This window comes from Octopus sinensis, linkage group LG15 (assembly GCF_006345805.1).
Source record: "Octopus sinensis linkage group LG15, ASM634580v1, whole genome shotgun sequence".
NCBI classification, from domain to species: domain Eukaryota; kingdom Metazoa; phylum Mollusca; class Cephalopoda; order Octopoda; family Octopodidae; genus Octopus; species Octopus sinensis.
Genome location: NC_043011.1, coordinates 46,857,635 through 46,869,294, shown reverse-complemented (window position 1 = coordinate 46,869,294; position 11,660 = coordinate 46,857,635). Strand labels below are relative to the sequence as shown.

Here is an 11,660-nt window from a genome sequence, read left to right as displayed (position 1 = left end):
CACATATACACACACATTTCATATCAAATATTAGAAGATTAATTTTGGGTGTGGCATTTAAATATTTGTTATTCCTGTATTGATTAAATTGTACATTTACGAACTCTATATACATTTAGACATTCAACACATTTATCCAAATCTATATATTTATGCAAACATAATGGATTATGTATAGCTAAACATTCAGACCATACACTTAGGAGGTATTTTTCAACAAACTCTTATGTACATAAATTATGTCTGATATGTATGTCAGCGTGTAAACATGTTCTGTATTAAAAAGACTAACAGATTTATACGACATTTGATACACACACACACACATATATGTCATCAGTAAATCATAAATCCAAAAGAGCAGCACACTCTAAGTTATAGAGCAATAATTATATATAATTATGGTTGGTCTATCAGTGCTTTTCAAACTTTTTGCTGAAGCGGAACCCCAAGGAAACATTCCACTGGCTTGAGGAACCCCTGTGCAACAATTTAATTGTCTTATACACACATATCTGCACAGGAGAATTAAAAATTACTGTTGATTTTACCATTTTTATAACTTCTTGCGGAACCCCTGGACTGTACTGGCAGAACCCTGGTTGAAAACCACTGGTCTATGGGTTTCATGTCCATAAAGGGTTGAGCTTTACGGTGTTTCTTCAGGGTCCTAAGAAACTCTGTAAAGCAAGGCTAAGCACTTTATGGACGTGAAATCCAGGCTAACCCCCAGAGACCAGCTATAACTGTCTTTTCGCCATGATAGATCACTAGCCACTATATCTTTTTCTATTTCTATTTTTTCTATTTTCTGTCCCTGTTTATTTCTATGTTCCTTTTTGTTGAATAGCATAGGCTCGAAATGTAAAAGACTTTCTCACTTCCCAAGTGTTAAACTAACACATCTGTTTGTTCTTTACACACCCGTCTTCGTCTTTTGTTTTTTTGTAAATTATCACTATATATATATATAGAAATGTTATAATTTCTAAACCTCTCTGAAGGAGAGATACAGCAGCAGTACTGGGTATTAATATTTATTGCCAGACTAACGTGGCAGTCCAGAGAAATAGGACGAATGTAGCTTTTGGTTAGCTTCAAGAGGCGATTGCCTCTAGCTAGCCATATGATGCACAAATCTGCATCCATAAACCTTCGAACAAGGGAAGTCACCAACTTCCCCTTGCTGGCTAGGCATTCGCAGAGCAGTTTCAGTGGAGTTTCCCCATATCAAAACACTGTGTCTGTTTTGGCAGTATTTTAAGGTTGGATGCCCTTCCTTACATCAATCACTCTAAAGAATGGACTTAGTGCTTTTTAAGTGGCTTAGGTTAACTTTGGTATGGTTTTTACAGCTGGATGCTCTTCCAAATGCATTTTATGTGGCACCAACACTGGTAGAGTCACCAAGTAACTTGCAAGACAAGGAATTATGAGAGGGGCAGGGGTGTTTGAAGTGGGAACTCATGTCAGAGGATGACAAAGAGACAGAATAATCATCATCATCATCATCATCATCATCGTTTAACGTCCGCTTTCCATGCTAGCATGGGTTGGACGGTTCAACTGGGGTCTGGGAAGCCCGAAGGCTGCACCAGGCCAGTCAGATCTGGCAGTGTTTCTACAGCTGGATGCCCTTCCTAACGCCAACCACTCCGAGAGTGTAGTGGGTGATTTTATGTGCCACCGACACAGGTGCCAGACGAGGCTGGCGAACGGCCACGCTCGGATGGTGTTTTTTACGTGCCACCGGCACGGAGGCCAGTCAATGCGGTACTGGCTACGGCCACGTTCGGATGGTTTTCGTATGTGCCACCGGCACTGGTACCACAAAACTACAAATTCCATTAATGTTCATCGAGTTTGCTTTTGATTTTGTCCATTTTCACTTGCCTATATATATATATGTGTGTGTGTGTGTGTGTGTATGCCTGCATACATGCATTCATCTCTGTATTTTGAAAATGTTATGAAAAGTTTCAGTCCCGAAAAATCTTGCCTTATTACCTCTGCCTTAGCGAAGGTAGAGGTATTGTTTTCAATCTTGTTTCTTTGTCCGTGGACAAGATATCTCAAGAATCGCTAGATGGATACAGATGAAACTTTCAGAGATGTTTGGCCTCATGACTAGTGTGAACTGATTAGATTTTGGGATCGATACAATACCAGGCAAGGATTCTGGATTATTTTTCCCGTTTTTTTTACTTAATTTTTGAGAGCAGTTGGGTTCATTATTAGCATTCTCGTTTGTGAGAGCAGTTGAGTTTATTTCAGATATTCATATTTTAAAAATCCTCCCCAGCTAATTGTTGCAAGGACATTGGTGTTGCCTTGGCAGAGGTTTGAACTCTCTGAATGCTCTTGTGTTGTACTTATTTCTGTTTCTATGGAAGTCAATAGAAAATGCATTTCATATGGAATTCCATGTTACAGCAAGATTTTTTTCAGAAATACCATGGTTCCATAACTTAAGAGATGTTTGTATTTAAAAGAAAAGATTAGATCAGTTACTCTAAGTGCAGGGCCATGGTTGGGCATGGTGCCATAGTTACTACTCACAAGGTTCTCGTTAATGAGATTCCATTTTTTTTCCTTACTCAACAATGTACTTTTTTTGTACTCAGTACTTAATAAAATAATTACTGGTAGAGTCTTTTGTAGTAAATAATCGTGATAAAATATTAAAAATAAGATTGTTTTTTACCAACCATCAGTGGGGCATGCATTTTTCTGAAAAGTTGTAGTGGTACCTGGTGGGGAATAGATTGGGAAACATTATGTTAGATAGAAAAAGCAGCATGCTAGAAATAACAGCAAGACACCATGGTGTTAAGAAATGAAAAGAAAGCCTCTTTTTCCATTTTTTTACAGCATTATTAAATTTCCCTGAGCAAAGGACACATTGCGTTAAGGTAGCATATGTTTGGTGAGCTTGTAAACCGATATGAAGAAGTTGTGTCTGGGACATTTGATCTGGTACTGATCAGGTTTACTTTGGAAGTAAATCACAGCAACAATATCACTCAGGCATTAAAATTTGTCAAACAATCTGAAATGTCTTCTAGATATTCCTGTTATAGAGTCAAAGACAGGAGGGTTGTTAGGGTGTGGTAATGGGAAAGAGTTGCTATTTCAAGAACGAAATATTTATGCGGAAAGTGAATAAATAAATAACCATGATGTGATGAGGACATTAACTGAATAATTAGCAATACTTTAAGTTTCCATCATCTACAAACAATTTCACATCATAGGAAATATCACGCATGATATGAACACATGATTTAATATCAAGAGATGTATCACATGTGATTTGATATGATAGGAAATACCATACAGGATATAAACATATGTGATTTGATAACACTGGAAATATTACAGGACATAAGCATGCAATATGATAATATAGGAAATATCACAGGATATATTATTTGCTGACAACTTGCAGATACAAGTGCTACCAGTTGAAAGCTTCACTTACCAGACACTAGTAGGCTTACAGGGTCATCAGAAGAGAAAGGCAGCGAGCTGGCAGAAACTTTAACATGCCAGGCAAAATGCTTAGTGGAATTTAGTCTGTTGTTATGTTCTAAGATCAAATTCTGCCGAGGTTGATTTTGCCTTTCATTCTTTCGGGGTCAATAAATTAAGTACCAGTTGCGTACTGGAATCGATCTAATCAACCTGGCCCCCTCCTCCAAAATTTCTGGTCTTGTGCCAGACAAAATGCTTACAAGGTAGTGAGCTGGCAGAATCGTCAGCACGCTGGGCGAAATGCTTAGCGGTATTTTGTCTGTCGCTATGTTCTGGGTTCAATTCTGCCGAGGTCGACTATGCCTTTCATCCTTTCAGGGTCAATAAATTAAGTACCAGTTACGCACTGGGGTCGATGTAATCGACTTAATCCGTTTGTCTGTCCTTGTTTGTCTCCGCTGTGTTTAGCCCCTTGTGGGTAGTAAAGAAATAGGTATTTCGTTTGCCATTATGTTCGGAGTTCAAATTCTGCCGAGGTTGACTTTGCCTTTCATCCTTTCGGGGTTGATAAATTAAGTACCAGTTACACATTGGGGTCGATGTAATCAACTTAATCCCTTTGTCTGTCCTTGTTTGCCCTCTCTATGTTTAGCCCCTTGTGGGCAATAAAGGAATAAGGAGAGAATGTGTGCTGTTTCAGGACCTTTCTCTCAATAGCATATTCGTGCAGTGTCCCCACTGCCTTGCTGAGAAATATCGCAGGATATATACATGAATGTGTATGTGTGTGTGTGTTTATAAATTTTCAGAATTCAAAAGAATCAGATATTTAAATAGCAAAAGCACCAAGGTACAGTCAGGGATAGCGCACCTGTGTACCGACAATGTCTACCGATATATATACGTACTTACTAAAGTAAATACAGATTTGTCCTTCCAGTTACGTACGCATTCACAAGTAGTTTACTGACTCTGTGTGTCATGTAGGACATACTGGGATACAGTCTCTGCATGTATTCCACTTCTACTACAAACTCCAATATATTTGCACTAGACTGCAAATTTGTTGCCAGAGATACACCAATGCCTTATTAAATAATGAAAGAACACCTTATATAATACAGCCTTGGTCATGGACGAATACCTTGACATATGTATTAACTACATCTGTGCTGACATGTAACTAAACAACAACAATACATATCTAATCATAGTGTCATTATATACTTGTATATATATATATATATATATATATATATGTTTGTATTATATATATATATTTGTATATATATATGTTTGTATATATATATATATATATATATTATATATATATATGTGTTTGTAGATATATATATTTGTATATAGAAATACAATAAGAGGCTTCTAAATAGGAAAACCTTGTGCAAGAAAGAGGAGTAGAAAGCTCAAAACCACCAAATAAGGATTAATTTTCGAAAGGAATGAAAATTAAAAACGTTTACGATCTTAATTATTTCCCAGACCATGGTTTCTAACTATTTCTAGCAAAAAAATATTTGCTGAAGGCCAGTTTCATCAGTGGGACAGATTTTTGATTTCAAATACACAACACAGCCAGATCCACATGTAAAACTAACTGCCTGTATATTCTAACTTTTCAGACCACTACGCAGACGCAGATTAATATATATTAGTATATACTGACGCATATATATATATTTGTGTGTGTATATATATAATATATATATATATATATATATATAATATATATATATTTGTATAATATATATATATTTGTTATATATATATATATTTTGTATATATATATATTTATATATTTATATATATATGTTTGCATATATATATGTTTGTATATATATATATATTTGATCTTAAAACTTACATAGAACCTCTCTGGTGCCAGAAGCACAAAAAAAGCACCCAAAAGACTCTGTAAAGTGGTTGCCGTTAGGAAGGGCATCCAACCGTAGAAACCAAGCCAAAGATAGCAGCCTTATGTAGAATCTTTAAAGGCCAACATGCTGCACTAGATATATTTATATGGTAATCAAATGAGAAAGAAGCTTCCTCACCACCCCAATAAGACAAAAATACCAATATTTGCATATGCAGCTCTTCGCTGTAATGTAAAGTAAATCTGGTTTTTACTTTAGACATTAATATACAAACTCCACAAACAAACTAAAGATTTCCGCCCATTACAAAATAATGTTGGAGACTTTTTGATGTCAATCAACACACTGGAAAAAGCAACCAAATCTTATTGCAATGGCTTAAAAGATCGAAGGGTATGTTAGATATTGTAGTCGAACATATTCTATGTCTGAAATGAAAAAAAGACTGGAAGTTTGAGATTAGAATAACTTTGATCATAAATCTTGTGAATCACAGAGCTAAGCAACAGCAACAACAGCATCTAAATGACTGGTTTCCTCTCAGTAAAGATTAAAGTGTAATCTTTTGTGGATTGGCGGTATTTCCCTATGATCCGATCATTGATCTTTCTGAAATATTGAAAATTATTACATCATACTTTGTGATATACATAAAATTAGTAAAGTGAATGAAAAATGATCAGAACTGAACTTAGAGGAGTCAGCAAACCACAATTGTTAAATCACTCATCTGCCTCATCTTATAACTACTGCTGCTGATACTACTACTACTACTATTACTACTACTACTACTACTACTACTACTACTACTACTACTACTACTACTACTACTGCTGCTGCTGCTGCTGCTGCTGCTGCTTCAATTTGATATTTATCTATATTGATATACATCTGTCTGTGTGGTGAGTGCACATATATGTACGCAAGGCTCTAAGTACGCATGCATACATATGTTTGTCTGTGTGGATATATGTATGCATATGGAATCATGAGTGCATGATGTTTTGTATGTATGTATGTATGTATGTACGCAGTTTGGGACTATGTAAACATCTATAAGTTCTTGCTTGTGTATGTGTGTGTCTTAAGATAGATTATGTTTTGTTTCAATACAAAATTGATTCAATGGAATCGATATTCATTTCTACACAGACCATTCAACAAACTACTTTTACAACTTCATACGCATGTATGAAGTGCTGTGTGTGTATAAGCGCTGTATCTGTATGCATGTGTGTGTGTTTGTATATATATATATATATATGTATGTATATAACACCAAGTAAATTAGGGGTTATGGATCCAACCCACTAAGGGATAATATTTATCCAATATACTGTTGGTATAATACCCAAATTCTTAATATATATATATATATATATATACACGCATATGTGTGTGTGTGCACATATACACATGCAACTAGATACACACACACTTGCATAAAGGTGGTGAGCTGGCAGAATCATTAGCACACCGGGCAAAATGCTTAGCGGTATTTCGTCTGTCTTTTCGTTGAGTTCAAATTCCGTTGAGGTCAACTTTGCCTTTCATCCTTTCGGGGTTGATAAATTAAGTACCAGTTACGTACCGGAGTCATTGTAATCGACTTAATCCCTTTGTCTGTCCTTGCTTGTCCCCTCTATGTTTAGCCCCTTGTGGGCAATATAGAAATAAGATACACACACACACACTTGCATGCCTGTATGTCTACCTGTTTATCTTTATCTCAATGTATAACTGTTTTGTTGCTGTTGTTAACCAACCAGCTAGATGTAGTCATCTAGCCAACCAATCAGCCAGCCAGCCAGCCAGCCACTCATCCAGCCATCCATACAGCTATCTAACCAGCCATCTGTTTGTCATTATAAACTATTGAACATCTACCATACTGTCCTCTTTGCACTTGCATCAGTGATTTTTAGTGAGAGAAATTACAATTTAACTAATTTATCAACAGTGTACTTCTTGAAGCTTTGCTTTCGGTGGGAACAATTTAGTTTTATCTCCTGTAAAGAAAGGGTAAAACCCCTACTTCGATCATAAATGGCCATATGATAGTTTATGGAAGACCAGAAATCGCCCAGGTGTACCAGCTTCCCCTCTCCACGCCAAGGGAAAGCAAAGTCCGAGACAGTTTGGCACCAGTGACATCATCACAGCGCATTTCTACAGGTGAGTGAACTGGAGTAACGCAAAATAAAAATGTCTTGCTCGAGAACACGACACATAACCCAGTCTGGGAATCGAACTCACTACCTCGTAGTTGTGAGCCAAATGCTCTAACCACTGAGCCATGCACCTTCACATCTTATCTCTTGTGAAACTTCTAGTAATGTTGTACCTGCTGCTGCTACTACTGCTACTACCATCAGTGTTGTCTTAAGGCATGGGCACACTGGGCAGTTGCTCAGGGACTCATGGAGTCTAGGGGCCCAATTCTGTGGCCTGCTGTTAATAAATAAATACTATAGGCTCCAGGGCATTGATTTGCTCTGGAGGTCGGGGTGCTTATAGTGGTGCTAAGATGATTCTGACTACTGCCACTACTACCACCACTGCTACTACTTATGTATAATACTGGGCTTGTGATTATTTCATTTCATTCCATTGTTCTGCTCCTTGATGAAATGTCTCCTTTACCATGTCAAGGGTCAAGTTATTGTTATTGGAATTTAGGAAACAAAAACTGCATGGAAGCCTATGGGACATTCCCAGATAGAGGGCTCTCTCTCTCTCTCTCTCTCTCTCTCTCTCTCTCTCTCTCTCACTTGCACACACATTAATTTGCTTATCAAAAACCAAACCAACTCTGGCAACTACTGGTAGATTCTCTACATGGAATACTTACTGTTCAACAGACAAACAACTTGATTCTTCATGTAGAAAAATTGCCAATAGTCACCAGCATCGATTTCAGTTCACCAAATTCCACATTTTCCAATAACCTCTTGTTTTCCAATTTCTCTTTCTTTCCCATTCATAACTGTTTATCTGCCATCTCTCACCCCAACCTCCACCATCAATGTTGATAACACCATCCACATCACAATAACTTACCTTTCATCAGCCCTATATCTCAGTAACTACATTGATCCACTATTATCTCTCCAATATGCTATGTGTAAGAGACTTCTGTAGGAGAGTATTATCTGGTTGGTTATGTTGCAGCTTCTTACCTGTGTAGACTGGCATATCCTATATGCATTTCACCTGCTCATTCTCTGCTGCAGGCAAAGGCTGGTGCTCATACCACTTGTTGGGACATTCTTGCCCATACTTCCTGCACAACTTAGAACCGTTAGCACACTGGGCAAAACGCTTAGTGGCATTTTGTTTGTCTTTATGTTCTGAGTTCAAATTCTGTCGAGATCGGCTTTGCCTTACATCCTTTTGGGGTAGATGAAATAAGTACCAGTTGAGCAGTGGGGGTCATGTAATTGACTTAACCCCCTCCCATGAACTTTCTGGCCTTCAGCTAAAATTTGAAACCATTATTATATTATTATTATTATTATTATTATTATTATTATTAGTAGTAGTAGTAGTAGTAGTAGTAGTAGTAGTAGTAGTAGTAGTAGTAGTAGTAGTAGTAGTAAGGCAGTGAGCTGGCAGAATCATTAGCACACTGGACGAAATGCTTAGCTGTATTTTGCCCATCACTACATTCTGGGTTCAAATTCTGCCATGGTCAACTTTGACTTTTATCCTTTCAGGGTCCATAAATAAAGTACCAGTGAAACATTGGGGTTGATGCACTTGACTTCATCCCCTTCCCACAAATTTCAGGCCTTGTGCCTATAATAGAAATTATTATTATTATTATTATTATTATTATTATCATTAGTAGTAGTAGTAGTAGTAGGCAGCAAGCTGGCAGAATCAGTAGCACACTGGGTGAAATACTTAGCAGTATTTCGTCTGTCTTCACGTTCTGAGTTCAAATTCTGCTGAAGTTGACTTTGCCTCTCATCCTTTTGGAGTTGATAAATTAAGTACCAGTGAAACACTGGGGTCGATGTTATCGACTAATCCCCTCCCAACAAATTTCAGGCCCTGTACCTTTAGTAGAAAGGATGATTATTATTATTATTATTATTATTATTATTATTATTATTATTATTATTATTAGCAGTAGTAGAAGTAGCAAATTTAATAAAATGCTGAAATACGCTATACTCCAAGTACCTGCAGCAAAGCACTGCACTTGAACATGGTACCTACCAGTGCAATGCAATCACAATGTCAGCGGTGTTACTCTCTAACAACCGTCTTTGACTGGCTGACAGTTTGATAGGTTATTGGCCCAGCTAGCTATAACAATACATCAGGGTATTACACTGTATTCAATAGCCAAATAATGAGACATTAACACTTCATAAAATTCAAATTTAAGACTGATAATGTATCTTCAGAAGAATGTGTGTGAATGTGTACAAGAGGGAGGGTATTTCTGCCTCCATTTCAAATACTATTTACAACTCTTTTGAATTCCACTTTTGTATTTAATTTCATGCTTGTTACAGAGATAAAAACGTAGAGTTTGGTTAATTTATCACCCCATCATCACCCTGCTTTCTGGTCCCTTGGCCGCATTAAAATTCCTTAATGGTTTTTAAAATTCACTTTCTGTATCTAAAGGTAAACACCAGATGGTTTTTATGGCTATAGGGAGGTAGTTTATCAGGCAAAAAGTAAATTTTATCAAACTAATGAAACTATTATTATTATTATTATTATTATTATTATTATTATTATTATTATTATTATTATTATTATTAAAGCAGTGAGCTGGCAAAGCAGTTAGCATGTGGGGCAAAATGCTTAGCAGCATTTCATCTATCTTTACTTCCTGAGTTCAAATTCCACCGGGTTCAGCATTGCCTTTCATCCTTTCGGAGTCAATAAAATAAGTACCAGTTATGCACTGGGGTCAATGTAATTGACTATCCCTCTACTCCAAATTTCAGGCCTTGTTCCTATAGTAGAAGGGATTATTGTTATTGTTATTATTATTATTATTATTGTTATTATTATTATTACTATTATTATTATTATTGAGTGAAAGAGCAGTGCATGCCATCAAAGTGACACTGGGGTAAAATATACGAAGCCCATTATACCCGTTATGACTACCCGTCTGATTAAGGTACATCAGGCAGTGTGGACTTGATGCTTTTTACATGGCCTCAGCACTGGCAGGGTCACCAAGTAACTTGCAAGACAAGGAATTTTGAGAGAGGCAGGGCCTTTGGAAGAGGGGATCTTATGTCAGATGGCGAAAGGTTTAGAGTGTGACAGAGAGATGGGGAAACAGGAAGAACAAGTATCTTGCTATAGAGGAAGTACATGGTTACCCAGCCAAGAGAGAGAGGAGGAGGGAGAGGAAGAGAGAGAAAGTGTGTGTGTGTGTGTGTGTGTGTGTGTGTGTGTGTACCTATACACGTGTGTGTGTGTGTGTATATAGCCAAAAGAACTTGGCTACAACAGTACAAGCTAAAGAACAAGTTTTTAACAATATAGAGCATTCACTGCTGAAAGTTGGAAGTCATACCAGCTGTTAAGGAAATGAAAATTATTTTTTTACCTATGAAGAATTGATTTTTGGCTGTTGAAGGTCACTACAGTATACCTGTAGTGCTTTAACTTTGATTATTTGAGTTGGTGAGAGAGTGAGAGACAGGTGTCTTGACAATAGACACATTGAAGCATTGATGATGGTGGAGTATCAGCTTTATAATGCTTTGGATATTTGTTATTGTTAAGCCTCTGATGATCAAAGCTGTTCTAGTTTTTTGTCTATCAAGGATTATACTGTTCATTGTGGACTTCATTTTTGTTCTTTTTTTAAATAGCAAGGTGTGAATTGAGGGAAATTTAGTTACTCCTTTCAGCAGGCATATCAATCAAAGAGAAATATCGTTTTTTTCAATAGTAGTGTGACACATTATCATCATGGCAATTTATACATTTTTTTTTTTGTGGTATTGCAATAAATTAATTTTTTGAGTTTGTACAGTATCCACTTAATGTGAGTCTAAGATGGCTAATTATAATTTTAAATTTAATTGGAATTTGTTAACCATGATCTTATGTCAGTCAAGGGGGTGCCAGAATGTTCCTAATTTTGTGGAAAAGAAATTACTGGAGGATCAGTTAATTATGATTTTATTCAACATATTCCCCTCTCAGGTTCACACACTTGTTGCAGTGATCCTTCAGTTTTTCTAAGCCCTGCAAAAGAACTTGGAAGTTTAGGCCTCTGACCAGACCATTCACAATACCCTTCTG

At 36.8% G+C, this 11,660-nt stretch overlaps 1 long non-coding RNA gene across 1 annotated transcript; it reads right to left on the bottom strand.

The window, feature by feature from the left end:
* Positions 1-975: 975 nt before the first annotated feature.
* LOC118766325 lies at positions 976-9,594 on the bottom strand. Its single transcript, XR_005002262.1, has 4 exons — positions 9,583-9,594; positions 6,001-6,006; positions 1,390-1,394; positions 976-1,176 (listed from the first exon to the last, which is right to left on the bottom strand). It is a non-coding gene; the product is annotated as an uncharacterized LOC118766325 (long non-coding RNA).
* Between the last annotated feature and the right edge of the window lie 2,066 nt (positions 9,595-11,660).